This window comes from Pectinophora gossypiella, chromosome 5 (assembly GCF_024362695.1).
Source record: "Pectinophora gossypiella chromosome 5, ilPecGoss1.1, whole genome shotgun sequence".
Classification (NCBI taxonomy): domain Eukaryota; kingdom Metazoa; phylum Arthropoda; class Insecta; order Lepidoptera; family Gelechiidae; genus Pectinophora; species Pectinophora gossypiella.
In genome coordinates, this window is record NC_065408.1 from 10,447,753 (window position 1) to 10,463,797 (window position 16,045).

Genomic DNA, 16,045 nt, shown 5'->3' on the forward strand with positions numbered 1-16,045 from the left:
ACGTCGAAGGGATGGTAACACGGCTCAAAGTTTTAATTAAACAGCAACATCTGCAGCGGTCGTTATGATACTGTCACGACAATTATTGTTATGGCAACACAAACACATATTGGGTAAGCTACGAGGAGAACCACTGATATTTTATCCCGTATTTTGTTAGTAACTCGAAAGCTTCAATTGTATAAAATTGTTATTCGTTTTATGAATTAAATTGTTAAAGTAAATAAATGTTCATTTGTACGTTTCGGTTTATTCACTTTCGAATTGAATAATATTATTTGCAATTACTTTATTAAACGTGTGTCGGCCATATTGTGGTTGTTTGAATTCAGAAAATATAAATGATTCTTAATTAGCGATGAAAACAGTATCTCTCTGTTTATGCTTAACTGAACCAAAAAAAATCCTTTATTCCTCTTTCGATGCAAATTATCATTTGCATAATAGTTTGTTGTAAGTAAGATGATATAATATTGCTGGGAATTATTAGATGTTCTTTATTTTATTTTAGTTCAATTAATTCAAAGATATTTATATAGTTAAGTAAATATTATTTTATACTCGTCACATAAAGGAAAATTGGAAATTTTAGTTATTCGTAAGTACGTAATTATGATTAGTAACAGCAGCATAATAAATTAAATTCTTGTTTTATGATCGAATATAACTCACCGAATCATAGAGCGACGCGAGCCTCCGGCGGCAGACCGAATGCATAATTGTATGAATTAAACAATAAACGTAAGATTAATAAACGAATTAAGTAAGTGGACTATATTTTTTATCTCATTTTTACATGTGTAAACCTAAAGCATGGAGATTTAAAGCAAAAGCAAGAAGATTGAATTTTCATATAACCAAGAGCTATCTCAAGCCATCCCGCGATTTTACCTAGAACCAACTTAACACTAACACTGAGTTACCGCACTATTTCAAAGTTAGTATAAACATCTTATTCTCCTCAGTGGCTGACTTGAAAAATACGGTCTGAATGTGCTCGCATTAGGATCGCTCGTTTCTCGGGCACTGCGAGTTCGAGTTCGCGGCTAGCAGTGACTAATAGCCAAAGAGAAGTAAAATATGTTTGGCGTAAGTGCACGACATAACAAGTAACGGCTATTCATAAACCGTAACGGTCGGCCCGACTACAGTTTTAAAACTTCTTTGCGTCGGAAAATCGAATTTGCAATGCAACCGCAAGAGGAAAAGATGTGCATACTTTACACTTCGCGTTTGGTATAACCAGGCGAAGTTCTCTCACGGAAAGTGGTCTTTTTGAATCGCTTATTTGACAATGGTAGACTGTAAATTTTGTTAGAATAGTTTTGTGAAGTAATCCTCGAAATTACAATGCCCCCGACAGGCGACCTCCTTTGAAAGTTGAAACGTTCTTTTGAGAGCTTAAAGTTGAATTTAGATTAACGGATAGAAATAAATGTAGGTAAGTAGTAGAAAATATTTTCCATTTTTTTATTACAATGATGTCTGGTGTTTAGTTGATAAAGACGCCTGAAAATGGGTTTACGTCGCTCCAGTGGAGTGGAAGATTTCTCATACAATTTCTCGTCGAGCGTCCCATCACAAGATATTAACCACACCTGTGTACCATACACGTTATTTAGTGATACTACGAGTATCCGTTACTAATAATGTTTAACAAATTTGAGTCGGCCTATCATTTCGTTTACCTTTACATCCCAAGAGCGAAGAATGTATTTAAACGTGTGCAAAAAGGTGTTAATGACATCGTAGCGAATACGTAGGGGGATGATTCAGACCATCCCAATAATCCCTTAAATTTTCGTTATGATGTCACTAACTAACATTCTGTATACAAATCTCTCCCTCTGTGTGTTACTCGTAATATAACTAATGTTAATATTTTCTATGAAGTATATTATTAATATTTTCTGAATACTTCTTAGTAAACGTAATATCAGTCGGTAGGTAAAGAAACATTGATGGATTTAATGTGTTTTGTTAGAGTAGTTTTATACGCGGGCTGACCACTCGGGTCTTCGAGTGCTGTTTACGACGCAATCTCGGGGATATCGTAGGTACCATGTAACCTAATATAGAATAACAAACCTTCCATCATTCATTATATCATATTGTGATCGATGAGATGTAATTTAATTTAGATAGGTGCACGCCTTTATGGTTAAAGATTTAGGTAACGTATTACAACTGCACTTAAAACCGAATGTGCTTTTCTTGACAATTTTGTAATTGTTTTTTTTAATGTTGTGTTTATATTTTTTTTAATGCTGTAGTTTAATAAGATCTACCCTGAACCGCCGGCGTGCAAGTACAAAACGATTGATGAATTGGAGGAAGCAAGAGAAGTGTATTTGGATCGAAGCAAATGGAATTCCATAGTTTCTGTTTAAAATAGGCGTGAGTTTATGTATGTATGTATGTGTATTTATATGTGCAATAAAGCTTTTTGTGTTGTCTGCGTGTGTGTGTTAAAATACATATTATTTTAGTTATCTACTGAATTTCCTCATATAGAAGCGTAGGCATGTCATTCCTCCATTTAGTCTAAACCCCATTGGATAAATCCATTGGGGATACAAATACACATATAACAGAGAGGTATCTACAGTATCACACGAGTGAAACTGCCGGCGAAATCCACTAGGTAATTGCGGTATAATAGGGGATTAGGTACCAAATGCCAGGAAAGACGGGACAGCCGAGCCCCGGGGACCGGAGGAACCCAAAAAATGCCTCCTATCAGGGCCGCAGCTAGGGCCATTGGCGCCTAGAGAGAAATTCTACTAAGTATATTAGAATATATGAATAACGCCGCCAAGATTCGCACCGAACTGTGCACTTTCAGATCTGTTGGTTTAAATCTTATAACGGGTGAGAGTCCTTAGCGCTCTCTAACGCCATCTGCGGCGAAATATACAATAAATTACTTAATATTAAAAAAAAGTATGAATAGAATAAATTTAATGTCCCTACAGACCAGCAATGATGGTGTGGACGACATCGTGATAGGTGAAAGGTGAATTACATAAATAGAAATGTGAATTGATAAATTGTGTAACTTACGTGGAGGTCGCGGGAAGCCGCTGGATGCGGGCAGCGCAGGACCGATCGTCGTGGAGATCCTTGGGGGAAGCCTATGCCCAGCAGTGGGCGTCGTACGGCTGATGATGATGATGATGACGTGGAATGTTTCGTTCCCCAATTCAAGTCTAAATTATAATGTATTTTACTTATATCATGAAAAAAAAAACACAAATTAAATTTACTATGGCATAATTAATCCAGTGCCGAAAGACCAAAATAACTATTAAAATTTGTAATTACGTATAATGATAAGACATGAAATATCTCCCTCAGTATTTGAAAATCATGATTGGTGGCGTCGCCCTGGCTTTTCCTCTGTTGTCACCCCTAGGGATCTATGCTGCTTTCCATACATCTCCCTCTTCGGCAGGAAACTTCTATAGTCTAATATGCTTCCAAATTCATTCGGAGACAAATAAGTTGAAAAAATCTCCCTGAGGATAACGTCGCGGGTAAACCCAATTGTTTCACGATAGGTATCTTTGATATTATGTTGTAAGAGTAAGACCTCACGAAACTCACGATGCATTGTAAGTTCGTTGCGATATCTAATTTCAAGTCTTAAAAAATAAAAGTCGTATCTATTTCTGTACCGGTGTGGAATTGAATAGTTCACACAATTTTTAGCCTGTATTAGTTTAATTAATTGATCTCACAACCTTCGTTTTTCTTCATTTAGCTGCTGATTAATAACCTTTCAGTGTCCTACCAATCTCTCTGTGGAGATCATTGACTTAGTTTGCTTTAAATCCGGAGTAAAAAACTTAAAAGACTAATAGTTTTATAACATACCTGGCGTAAATAAAGCTACACACGCCTCTCGTTTTCATGTATTGTGAGTTTCGTTACCAGTAGGTATATACAGCCTTTTGTATTTCCGTCATGATTCCCATTAAATCAAGCTTAGCGTGCTTTCCGAAGCACGGAATCATCTTACTTTTTTGGACAATCAGGTGTTTCAAGCCTGCAATGCCCTTACCAAACAAAGAACAGTCTTACAAAGTGATTTCGACAAAGTCCCCATCGAGAATCGAACCTGGATCTCCAGATCGTGAGCCCAACGTTCTAACCACTAGACCACGGTGGATGTTATTACATATATAGCTATACTTATTTGTTAGGTATCTACACGATATACGGTCATAGCGGTAATCTTTGTGCGAGCGACAGTACAGTCATACCCAGAGACGGGTCATTATTCTTGCGCCCTCCAGTACGAGGAGTTCCCCGTCGCTCCACTTCCTTCCCTTCGCAGGAAACCATTCCAATTTTATTAATTTTAATTCATAAAATTGTTACCGTGATATTTTTAATCAGAGTTTCCTGGAAAATTATTTATTTGATACGCTTTTTTCCCTTCCTTCCTTTTTATGAGTTCTCTGAGATTTTTTTGCAAAATTTGTGTTTTTAGTTTAATTGTTGCGTTGTTATTTAGAAATAACGTATATATATATATGTTTGTTTTATTTGAAATGTACAGCTACGTAGAACTTTTTGTTATTTACAATTTACACTATATTATTATGACAAAGTTAGTAAAGTGAAAACTTATAGTGAGTTAGCATAGCAGTGCTAGTTTGGAGGAATCGGGGACGCGGGAGATATTTACGACTTCCTGCGACCCGGGCGGTTCTCCACTCTCAAAAGCTAATAAAACGATGTCAAATAATACAAAATTTCACTCAAATATAAACCTTGCCTTTGTCTGCATCTGCATAATGTGTGGAATCCTAAAACCATTGGTCACTTACAACCACCGCAACGAATCATGATCTGATTATAAATCGCTTCATTTAACAAAAGGTCGTGACAGGAAATTGAATGTTCCATAATAATTGAATAATTCCTCCTTTACTTTCAAAAGTGGTCGTTGAAAATATAGCACGTGTATTTGTTGATTGTGAAATCTTTCTTTTTATCGTTAAAGAAATAAAGATTAACGTTATATATTTTCTAAATAGAATAATCCGTTTCTGAAATGTAATCTTTGTATAACGCCCACTACATACTAGTCGTGCCAAGTCAATATTTCAACATTCATATTACGTAAGCTGAACATTTTATACACAATTTGAGCTTTTTGAAAAGTTTTAGAAACTGAATGAGCGATCAGTCGTGAGGAAAATTGAGATAAGAAAGTTAATCTGATCATAAAATTCGTACAAGTACAAGAATATTCTCCGAAGATAGTTTGAAAGATTGAATTATAGTGGCCGGTGGTTGTTAATTATCTTCTTTTTAACTCAGTTGGGTGCTTGGAATTCAGGTCAGTTCGTAGAGTTTGCAAGTATCTATCGTTTATTCGGAACTAGGTTTTCTTCTTTATGTGTGCGAGACTGCAATTGACTTAAAATATAACAAAAAAGAGGTCTTGACAGATAGGCGAACGGACGGAAGTGACCGTATAAGGAATCCGTTTTTCCTTTTGAGGTTCGGAAACCTAAAATAAGGGAAATCTAAATGAATGACTTATTTCGTTTTCGCAAGTCATTTAAGGTTCGTTAATTTTTTTATATTATACTAGCTTTTGCCCGCGACTTCGTCCGCGTGGCGTGTTATATAAGAGAGAGATCTTTGTGTGTGTGGGAGTGCATATCAAATTTCAAGCATCTAACTTATGCAGTTTAGATTTTTTCATACAATTTTTTTCCCAATAACTCCCATTTTTCAAAATACAGCCAAAAATAAACTTTATATTTACTAAGGTATGCATGCATGCTAGATTGAATCAATTGATTGAATTGATTTTTTTTAATTGATTGTTCATTGAGTTTTAATTTTAATACACACTTCCTCTCTTCCCTTCAACGTTGCTGTGCCCTACAGGGTCCATGTTTTAGTTCCTATGCCTATGTAACACCCCATTGTACTACATGGAATGCAATAAATAATTTAATTGAATTGAATTGAAAACATCTATCTTACGCGGTTTCGATTTTTTCATACAAATGTTTTTTTCCCGCTAACTCCCGTTTCCGTGGGAATTTTGCAATATCCTGTTGCAACTAAGGTTTAAGTTAACTAAGGTACCTGCATGCCAAATTTCAAGCGTCTAACTTAAGCGGTTTAGATTTTTCATACAAAAGGATTTTCCCGCTAATTTCCGTTCCCGTGGGAATTCCGGGAATTCCTTTCTTAGTGCACCTCTACGGTACCTAAGCTATGTCCCTTCCAAATTTCAAATGCCTACATTTAGCCGTTCAGGCTATGCGTTGATATGTCAGTCACTGAGTCAGTCAGTTTCTCCTTTTATTTAGATTTGATTTTTTCATACAAATGTTTTTTCCCGCTAACTACCGTTCCCGTGGGAATTTTGTAATATCCTGTTGCAACTAAGCTTTAAGTTTACTAAAGTACCTGCATGCCAAATTTCAAACGTCTAACTTGAGTGGTTTAGATTTTTCATACAAAAGGATTTTCCCGCTAATTCCCGTTCCCGTGGGAATTTCGGGAATTCCTTTCTTAGTAAACCTCTACGGTGTCTAAGGTACCTGCGTGCCAAATTTTAAACATCTTACTTGAATGGTTTAGATTTTTCATACAAAAGGATTTTCCCGTTAATTCCCGTTCCCGTGGGAATTTCGGGAATTCCTTTCTTAGTGCACCTCCACGGTATCTAAGGTACCTGCATGACAAATTTCAAACGTCTAACTTGAGTGGTTTAGATTTTTCATACAAAAGGATTTTCCCGCTAATTCCCGTTCTCGTAAGAATTTCGGGAATTCCTTTCTTAGTGCACCTCCACGGTACCTAAGGTATCTGCATGCTAAATTTCAAATGTCTAACTTGAGTGGTTTAGATTTTTCATACAAAAGGTATTTCCCGCTAATTCCCGTTCCCGTGAGAATTTTGGGAATTCCTTTCTTAGTGCACCTCTACGGTACCTATGGTACCTGCATGCCAAATTTCAAACGTCTAACTTGAGTGGTTTAGATTTTTCATACAAAAGGATTTTCCCGCTAATTCCCGTTCCCGTGGGAATTTCGGGAATTCCTTTCTTAGTACACCTCTACGGTATCTAAGGTACCTGCATGACAAATTTCAAACATCTAACTTGAATGGTTTAGATTTTTCATACAAAAATATTTTTCCGCTAATTCCCGTTCCCGTGGGAATTTCGGGAATTCCTTTCTTAGTGCACCTCTACGTTATCTAAGGTACTTGCATGCCAAATTTCAAAAGTGTAACTTGAGTGGTTTAGATTTTTCATACAAAAGGATTTTCCCGCTAATTCCCGTTCCCGTAGGAATTTCGGGAATTCCTTTCTTAGTGCACCTCTACGGTATCTAAGGTACCTGCATGCCAAATTTCAAACGTCTAACTTGAGTGGTTTAGATTTTTCATACAAAAGGATTTCCCTTCACTACTCTGCTCCTATTGATTGTAGCGTGATGAAAAGTATACTATGACCTGTCCAGGAGTGTGAAGAATAATTGTACCAAGTTTCATTAAAATCCGTCCAGTAGTTTTTGTTTCTATAAGGAACATACAGACAGACAGACAGACAGACAGACAGACAGACAGACAGACAGACAGACAGACAAAAATTTTACTGATTGCATTTTTGGCATCAGTATCGATCACTTATCACCCCCTGATAGTTATTTTGAAAAAATATTTAATGTACAGAATTGACCTCTCTACAGATTTATTATAAGTATAGATAAGTACCCCCTCCGGTTGATTGAGGGGAGGCCTGTGCCCAGCAGTGGGACGTATATAGGCAGTTTATATGTATGTATATAAGTAAATAGCTCCTGTCAAGATAACGTTCTAAAGTTCCTTTAAAATACTTGTTACTCAAAAATGCGACTTTAATACTACCTATTTAGTATGCTATACTTTTATAAGTATGAAGTCAATGTTTGGACATTCATATCCAAAGCACCATTTACTTCAAACACTGTTTTTCTGGCAATCTGTTACCACAAACGATTCATGCATAAAGTTGAAACAAAACAGATAAAGTTTGGTTTTGCTCATTGCAATAATTAAGGTATCCAATAATAGATTATGAAATACGGAATTGTGGCTAGTGTTTAACATTTACGGCGGTTTAATATTTGCGTTTAACAGGTGAATATTTTCATTTGTATAAATTTTCGTTTTATTTTGATTTACTTGTATCAATGTGGGTTGTATTTAACCTCTCATATGCCGAGATACCAGACACAATAGATTTTACATTGTGTCTGGTCGAGATCCGCGTTCCGGCATTTAAGGGGTTTTGTCTGACTTTTTGACAACTCGATTTTACCACATAATTTATTTGTTTAATCTCTCTGATCGTCAGTAAAGGATTAAAAAGTCTTAAAAGATGCAATATTTCGTCGTCTAATAGCGAAATCTAAGAAAGCGCCTTTTTGAAAAATAACATTTGATGTGTTTTTCTTCAACAAAACCTCGGTTCTATTGAATTAATTTTCATTCCGGCAAAAATTAAGACCACTATTGAGAGGATTTTAAAAACCCGGGTGTTTTTTTTTTAAAAGGCGCTTACGGTTGGTCTTTCATGTTTTTTCTATCAATGTTCTTAGTGATCAAGCAGGTAATATCACAAGTCGAATAAATACGCGATGAATAATCCGCTATGTATCCGTATCTACTACGGGCAAAGACGACTTTATTGCTACATTCGTCATTTCGTTTTTATCCCTGAATCTTCACGTTTTTATCCATAGGGAGTACTTACGCCCACTCGGCTTTTTTGGGCGCGACCCACTGATGCATGACAGGGTTTCTGACCAAACACATGACTTGTGCTTTAACTAGAATTTATAGATATAGATAGTCGTTTTTGATCACTTATGGCTCTGCCCACACCAAAGTGATCAAAGACGACTTGCACCCACAGTTGTTACCAAGTCTTAAGGTAAATAGAATTTCTGTTTTTTTGTGGCGCAACTAAATGCATGACGGTCGTGTCATTTGAAAATTTCACACTTTGTGTGAATGCTATAAGTATTGTAATAAAAACATGAACTTACGCCTATTTCTCATCGGGGTAAGCAGAGATCCTGACACACTTATCTTGCTTCTTCCCATCCTGTAATGTTTGCTTAATATAGCGTGAAGGTGTAAAAATTCATTTATTTAAAGTTGCAGATGACCTGACATTGCTGATTCACAAAGATCCTACCTACTATCGGCACCGATACGATAGCGGTATGAATATTAAATTACCGACGCCGCGGTAGAATATGGAATATCAACGCTCCAAGTCCAATATCGGGGTTGTGAGGGCTCAATAACGTTTTACATTCGCCGTGGAGAGCGGTAAGTGCGCCAATACGTATGAGATAAGAAATGTTACCGACAATCGCACTGCCTCCGCAAGTACCCACAGTACGTAACGCCACAGCGGAGGGACGTCAGTAGGGAAAGTCTTTGTTGAATTTGAACGTGAAGAGCTGCTGCAAACGAACACGTTATCGGGCACAATTAATCTACCAGCATAGATATTCAGTTAGCAGCATACTCACGTAGGTACGCTTCTTCAACTAGACCTCATCATCACCAGCCCATTAACGTCCCCACTGCTGGGGCACGGGCCTTCTCTATGGATGGATAGGGAGATCGGGCCTTAAACCACCACGCGGGCCCAGTGCGGATTGGTGGTTATTAACGACTGCTAATGCAGCCGGGACTAACGGCTTAACGTGCCTTCCCAAGCACGGAGGAGCTCGAGATGAAAACTTTTTTTTTGTGGTCACCCATCCTGTGACCGGCCTTTGCGAAAGTTGCTTAACTTCAACAATCGCAGACCGAGCGTGTTTACCGCTGCGCCACCGAGCTCCTCAACTACACCTACCTACGTACATTTCAAAATTAATTATCTTTATTCAGACTTTATTCAGCGCTTTCGATAGTAGTCGTGTTCAACTTATTGTATTATGAGTGTCTGAGGTTCTGCGAGATGACGTGTGAAAATTAAACATGGTTTTTATATTGTTTACACACAAGTTTCTTAAATGTCTATTTATATTATTATTTATTATGAAAGTTTATATTGAAAGTTTCACGGCGCATTGGCGCTTCTGCACTGTAAAGTCGTGAAATATAAATAAATAAAATAAATACCTGAATTGTTATGTTCATTTTTTTACCTTTTCATTAAGTGGGTAGAGTTAGAAATTGAAAATACGCCTGTATTATATATATACAACCTAGTTGTTACTCCAAACCACAGCACACCGCAAGCACTACAGTGTACCCTCTGTTCTCAACCCATCTGTGGTAATATTTCCATTTTGTATGAAATTCATATACAGGAAACGAGCGTGGCGACACTGAAGCGCACCCAAGATTAGGTGTTATGCCCGTGGTCGCCAATTACCCACTCCATTCAAACGGAGTTTCATCCCCACATTTGCGAGGACGTATCTTCTAGCTACGAGTATGTTACTGTCGTACTGAGCAGAAGTTGCAATTTTTGCACATTTTATTTGCCTTTTCGACCTGACATTATCATCTCGGATCTTCACGTTCTATCACCATCTAATATAGGTATTATACTTAATACGTTCACTGTGTATGAACCACATATGAGGCAATACATTTAAAAGTCATAAGTGCATGTTCTATATGTGGGGCACATTTTTTCTTGCCATAGCGTTTTGATGTACATATATTCCAAGTGCATTTCTTCGAGGCAATGACGTCATAAATCGTCTGAGACAGATGTATAAGGCCAATGATTCCAAGGTATTTATCGAACAATCACTTTGCACGAGAGGGGTTGATATCTAATTTTAAGTTACTTATACAGTGAACGTGTTAAACAATAAACAGTTTACATAACGTGCCACTGGGCACAGTCAACTCTCAATCAACCTGCTTAAGTATACCTACTACATATAATATTATTAAACTTAACTTCGGCTAAATCCGCTGGGAAAAAGTTGTCATAAGAACGAACGCTAACATTTTACTTCAGACGATCTTTTTTATTAGTAGACTAGTGTCCTTCAAAAATCACCTTTAGAAACAAAGTTTTTAATTGCTTCTATTCGAATTATTACATCTAAGTAACTAGTTAATATTTTATCTATTTAAATTCTATCTCAGATTAAAAACTTTCATGGCAAACTTTTTAATAGGTTTACTGGATTAACATTGGCAAAGTGTAGGTATATTTTGAAAGAAAAGCTAAGTTTTAATGTCTTATAAATTGTGAATGAGCACTCTGGAGTTATAGGTAGAGTGGGTAAATTACACGACTGCGTGTAATTTCGGCAGAATTACATAGTCAGTGAGCATATTCATACTCGCTTTCGTGTTTGTTGAGACCGGAGCTAGGTAGCATTTATGATTGACGCGTGACTGTGAACATTGCATTATGACTTTAATAACATACTTAGTATATACATGGACACCCTACATCCCACTCCAGGGCACAAGCTTCCTCTCAATCAACCGGGGTATGCAGCATCATACTCCACCATGCTGCTCCACTGCAAATTGGTTGAGGCGTATGTGCTAGTAGCCAAGAAGTAACGGCTTAGCTTGCCTTCCGAAACACGGGATTGTCTTATTTTTTGGACAATCAGGTGATTCAGCCTGCAATGTCCTAGCCAAACAAAGGACATTAAGTATCATGATTTTCGACAGTGTCCTCATCGAGAATCGAACCCACACATCTAGATCGTGAGCTCAATGCTCTAATCACTAGACCATAGAGATTGTGAATTTTTATTTCGGAATAAAACCATTTTTTGTAAGTAACGATTTATTTTTAACGAGTAAGTTATTACGTAGCAGCAAGGACGTAGGTACATATAAATATTATTTATTACGTTTTTCTTTGCTACTTAGTTACTATATTACCTATTAATTTAGTAAAATAACTAGTTGACGAATGAAATAACAGTATTGGTTAATGTATTGGCTTATTCATGAACGTACAAACGACATTCATCGACGATTATTTTGGTTAATTAGTGAGAACTCGTATGTTGCGAAGTCAGTCTGGCGAATTGTACCTATTCTATGGCAAGTTGGTATTTACTGTGTTTTTTAATACATAGTAAGATGATTCCGTGCTTCGGAGGGCACGTTAAGCCGTTGGTCCCGGCTATTAGCCGTAAAAACACCTCCACCAACCCGCAGTGGAGCAGCGTGGTGGAGTATGCTCCATACCCCCTCCGGTTGATTGAGGGGAGGCCTGTGCCCAGCAGTGGGACGTATATAGGCAGTTTATGTTTATGTTTTAATACATATATAAACTCACGTCGGTAGTCCCTAATGGGGAGAGCAGAGCTGAACGTGTTCTATATGTGCTCCCAGTCCAGCTTAGAAGCTAAAATAGAAGCTAATATACATGTATTTGTATAACAAAAATCAGTTGGGCTGATAAATTATAAATTACGTTGTTCGACTTGTTATCGACACGAAAGAAGAAGAAGAAGTATCAGTTACTTGTCAGTATACCTATAGTAGGTAAATATAAATTATAATGAAACTTACTTATGTTCTAGCAGAAATACTTATCAGGAGTCGGTACGAGTTGTTTTATTTAATTTGTGGCTAGATATTTCAATTGCCCCTTAGTTACATAGTACGTAACTTCAAATTGTTATTAACCATATCAACATGGGCTAAGTTGACTAAAAATAAATGTTTTATTTTTTAGTTGATTTTGTACGAAATATGATGCGAATCGTTTTCAATTTACTCTTTTCGTCAATTTCTAAATCACCTGACAATTACTCCATCGCTTCACAAAGCCCCTGCCAAATACCTTTGAACGTAATAGTCCGTTCCTTTGCATTCAGTTACTACGTAGCAAATGTTCGGCAATTAAATGAAATTCTATCATCGCTAACTCACTTGGTCGATTAATGAAAATCTGCAATGGGCTCCTCTCTCGGTCTTCACTTTATTGAGTAGGTACAATGAGTGAGGCTTGGATCAATGCACTACGAGTAGAAATATTTTTTATTTCGTAATAATAGGATATAGTGACTAAGATTGAGAAGGGAATGTTAGGTTGGTTTGAACACGTAGAGCGGATGAAGGATAATAGAATTGCGAAAGTGGTATATAAAGCGAAAGTTGATAGTATGGCAGAGGGAGACCTAGAAGGACTTACGTTGACCAAATTGAAGATGTCCTTAGAAAAGGTTTAGTACGATCTACTCTGAACCGGGGTGTGTATATGAAGCGATTGATGAATGTAGAGGAAGCAAGAGAAGTGTGTCAGGATCAAAGCAAATGGAATTGTATAGTCTCTGCTTACCCCGCTGGGAAATAGGCGTGAGTTTATATATGTACGAACTTTCTAAAACATGGCGAGGAATGGGGTTCTTCAGGGATACAGATGTAATACAATGTAAAGCATCATAAGGTTTAAAATTATTAAGTCTCTCATTTCCATTTAAGGCAGACAGTAAAAGAAATTTATTAAACGTCACCCCCCTGTACATAACTTTCGTAACTAGAAGTGACGGGGGGCAAAAAATTATCTAGATGAATGTAAGCCGAAACTTTATAATTAATGATGCGCTTATCTTTAAAGAACGACATGAGGGTGGAACTTTTGACACTCGCGCCATCCCATCCCGGGGTATATTTATGTCTGAGTGCCAAGAGACCTTTGCCCCCATTCATGGTTGTCTTATAATTTAAATAAATGCATTCCGACAATTTGTAATTTGCTCGGCTCCGAGATTTATCCTAAAGGGGTTGTTAGGATAAAGAGTTCGCTAAGTGCATCCAAACGGATGCTCACCCGTTTTGTCTATGCGTTATTAATTTAATAATCTCAGAAAGACAATTCTTTACAAGTCTGAGATCGTGATTAATACCTACGAATGTTTTATATAAGTTCAGACACTGCAGTTAATCCTTACATTAAATTAAATTACACATAACAGGACCATAGGTACATATATACATATCACTACTCTCTCCATAGTTATGTAGTTATTTTATATAATTAGACAGAATGTAAAATAGAGGTCAAAATCATAAGGTTATTTAATTAATCTTGTAGGCTATACCATTTAAAATTTAGTAGGTAATTAAAATGTTTAGAACCCCTGCTTCTGACATCGATGTCGCCTTTTGTCTAATGGTAAACTAAATAAAGGTAGAGGACAGCATTTTCACAATCACAAACATTAAGCTACACTTGCAAAACACTATTATTTAAATATTTTTTAAAGACGTAAAATAGTACGAATAGTAGTATCTATCTTCCTAGTGTTATCTCTAACCTAACCGAACCTGCAGATTTGACAGGTCCGGTTTCTTACAGAAGCTTTTTTTGGACATGACTTATTGTAGATTTGCCGCAGATGGCATTATCTACTTGGCCGGACAAATTTACAGAAGCGACTGGCCGTCTAACCTTCCAACCCGAAGGGAAAACTAGCCGAATACAGGTTAGGTTGTATTATACAAAAGACAAATACTCGTATTCTAAACAAAGGAGTGGAAATGATCGGAATATTTCCTAGGTATGGAAATAGAAAACAAACAGCGAAGTGTGAAATCTTCATAGCTGGCTCACTTGCGGATATAAAGTGGATTTTACTACACTTGTATCTCAGCTGGTTATTTGAATTTCTACTACAGCATAAAACGAATGAAAATATGGTATAAATATTTCTTACGAGTACTATTAATTCTTTAAATATTCGATTACACAAGCAAAATTACTGAAACTTTGTGTAGGTATGTATTACTACATTGTTTCATTGTTTTTCCTTATATTTTGTTTTATTGGATAATGGCAGTATAATAAACCGAGTTAAATTTAGAACATGCAAAGTTATATTAAGTTTTGTCTTGTTTCAACACATTAACAAAGCGAACACTTTATAGGCTCTAATAGTGATGTTACGAATGTGAATTTTCTCGTCTCATATTCATATTATTCACGAATAAGAATGCAAATAAACAGGACTATTAATCTAAGTCTCAATTGTGAAATTAAAAGAATACAAATATACAACAGTCATCATAAACACATTTCTATGTTACTAGATCGCAAAAAATTGACAATACGAGTATACTATAAAATCAAGCTTTAAAGTGTGCGTCAAGCTAGCGGCCTCAAAAAAAAAATGGGCACGAAAAAATAATTTGACCATACCAAAAAATAGTACTCTTATTGAAAAAAATAATACCTGTTGTAAAAAAATTAGTACCATCACGGTTCTGGATTTATAGCCATGTTTTATTGCACTTGCTAGCTTGACGGTGAGCGAAATTTGGCGAGAGTTAACGACAAGGTCTTTCGCTTTGATTTAAACGCCAAAAAATAGTACCGAAATAGTACTCACCCCCTGCAAAATACCGAAAGTAGTACTTCAACGGTTCCAAAGTTATAAAGGCAGTTCTTTGATCCCGCTAGCTTGACGTTTTGAAAATACCTATTATCTGGGGAATGCTTGCATACTTCAGTTTGTAACTAATGTCAATGAACTCGTATGAAATAGTACTCCCCACCATCATAATTTGGACCTGATTCTCTTTGTAGAAATATGTCAAAAAGTCATTATAACCTATGTCATACATTTATCAAGACAAGTACAGTCGCGAACAAAATTATTACACATGGTCAAGAATGTTGTCAGATTTCAGTATTTTTCCCCATTTTTGGGTAAAAATTGGTGAAGTGCCAGGGTTGTCAGATGAAAGTAATATCATTGTTGAAACTCTTTGAGTTATTCTACAAATACTGCAAATTGTTTATTAACAAACACTTCGATCCGTAACAAATTCAACATGAAGGTATAAATTATAAAATAAAACAGCAGATTAAAAATGTATTATGATGTATTAAAATCACAGATTGTTTTCGATAAGAACTAGACCCAGGCAGCCATTTTCTATTAAAATTAGTGCATATGGGTGTATGCAATAGGAATTTTTTGTAATAGCAGCACTCTGAAGTGCAAAGAAATGGTAGGGTAGACCTCCAAAATGGCAATACTTACGAATAAATTGTGAGGTT